This window comes from Oncorhynchus tshawytscha, linkage group LG27 (genome assembly GCF_018296145.1).
Source record: "Oncorhynchus tshawytscha isolate Ot180627B linkage group LG27, Otsh_v2.0, whole genome shotgun sequence".
Taxonomy (NCBI): Eukaryota; Metazoa; Chordata; class Actinopteri; order Salmoniformes; family Salmonidae; genus Oncorhynchus; species Oncorhynchus tshawytscha.
In genome coordinates this window covers 4,148,479-4,150,792 of record NC_056455.1, presented here as the reverse complement: position 1 = coordinate 4,150,792, position 2,314 = coordinate 4,148,479, and the positions used below count along the sequence as shown (strand labels likewise).

The 2,314-nt window shown below is 36.3% G+C and overlaps 1 pseudogene; it reads left to right on the top strand.

The window, feature by feature from the left end:
* Positions 1 to 1,393, top strand: LOC112225711 (annotated as a pseudogene).
* Positions 1,394 to 2,314: the final 921 nt, after the last annotated feature.

Here is a 2,314-nt window from a genome sequence, read left to right as displayed (position 1 = left end):
ATGAGTTCAATCAGTATTTGGATGTGCTTGGTCCTGACGATTTGCACCTGGCATAAAACCATCGGATGCACTTGGATGAAGACACCTCCTCGGTCTCCGAGCATGTTCCAAGTGTTCAGCAACAACACCATAACTATGCTTCAGAAAATGGTAGGATACAGTGATGTTTTTCACTTGTTCCTGGTCATTGAGCTGTTGCCATCTTTTCAACATTTCATGTGCTGTTGTGTGTTTAATTTAATTCCCTGACTCCTTTATGTACAGTTATAATAATGCAATATTTGTTTGAAATATTTTGGCATCTCAGGGTCATAAATTCTCTGGAGAACCTCACATAACTTTCCCTGACAAGTCGATAATTTAAAGGTAGGAAATATACATAGCCTCAACTCTTTAAGAAAAATGAATTTTTCATCCATCACCCTTTTTTCTAAGAGTGGACAGTTAATTCGGAAAGGATTCGGGGCCATTTACATGTTCCACATTTTGTTAGGTTACAGCCTTATTCTAAAGTCGTTCATTTCCCCCCTCATCAATCTACACACAATACCCCATAATGATTTGTCCCCAAACACGGCCAATTGTGATACAGCCTGGAATCGAACCAGTTTATGTAGTGACACCTCAAGCACTGAGATGCAGGGCCTTAGACCGCTGTGCCACTCGGGAGCCCAAATGATAAAGCACTTTTTTGTTTAGTTTTTTCATAAATTTGCAAACATGTCTAAAAACATGTTTTGGCTTTGTCATTATGGAGTATTGTGTTCATATTGATGGGAGAAAAATATATTTGAGCAATTTTAGAGTAAGGCATGCACTAATACAAATCACTCTTCTTCTAGGCTGACGAACAGATTGCCTTCATTTCGCAAACTCTGAATGCTATAAAGAAATTGTACAGCAGTGGTAAATACGAGTCCACCTCCTCTAACCAGAAAGCATTTGACAAGTTTATGAATGATCTCTATCGCCAGACCTCGGAGCTGGACCAATGCGTAAGTAATTTGTGCCTCTTAACATTAACGCAAAAAGGAAAACATTATCATATCCTATGATAGTAAATGAATTATTTGTATGTTGTTCCAACAGGTAAAGGCTATGAAAACTAGACTATCAAAATATGTCAAAAGAGTGAACTAAAAGATGAGCCTTTACTTCAAATTCCTTGTGAATTATTTGAAACTCGCGGTAGGTTGATCAATTTGTCTTACAAAGAGAGTACATTCACCAAATCTGGATGTATTTATGTGATGATACAACATTTGTCTATTCTAAAATCTTAACAATTGTATTTTTATTTATGCAGGAATACAGCGCAAGCGGCTGGGAAGACATAAGGTCAGTGGTGCTGGCACACCTACAAAGACTAGACATGAAATTAAGTAGCCAATGAGCGTTAGGTTCGTGTGGCGTAGAGATTATTTATGTCTATTTATTCAACTATTTATTTACATGTTTATTTTTGTTTTTTAATCTATTCATTTATTGTGTAGCAATGTATTCACAACTCTGGAGTAAAATATTTTTAGACTGAATAATTATGTGATTGATTTAGGCTAAACACAAATGTAACAATGTTTTCCTGCATTTATTTTTGTATTTATGAAGGCCTTTGCATACTATATTTATTATTGCAACCTGATACGAAGTGTCAAATCAATCATTTATCAAATCAAATGTAATTGGTCGCATGCACATATTTAGCAGATGTAATAACGGGTGTAGCGAAATGCTTGTGTTCCTAGCACTACCAGTGCACTAATATCTAACAATACACACAAATCTAAAAGGAAAAGAATGGACATAGGAAATATAGAAATATTAGGACGAGCAATGTCGGAGTCCGGAGTATATATATACAGTACCAGTCAAAAGTTTGGACACACCTATTCATTCAAGGGTTTTTCGTTATTTGTACGATTTTCTACAATGTAAAATAATTGTGAACAAATCAAAACTATGCAATAACACATATGGAATCATGTAGTAACCAAAAAAAGTGTTAAACAAATTCCTCAAAGTAGCCACCCTTAGCCCTTTGTGGTAGCTGGCTAGTGACAGTTACTAAGCTCAGGGCAGGGTACTGGTTGGAGACCAGCTAGTGATGGCTATTTAACAGTCTGATGGCCTTAATCTAACATATTTACATGTAGGCATAATAAAAATGGCCTTGGTTAGGCCTGACGATGTCACATGTGGTAAACAGTGTTGTTGTGACTTAACTTGGTAGAACAAGTCTGCCCAATGTACCTAGTAAGCAAAATGACTTTGAAAAGAAGTCTGAAAGAAGTTAGGTTTATTCTGGGTTCTGAAT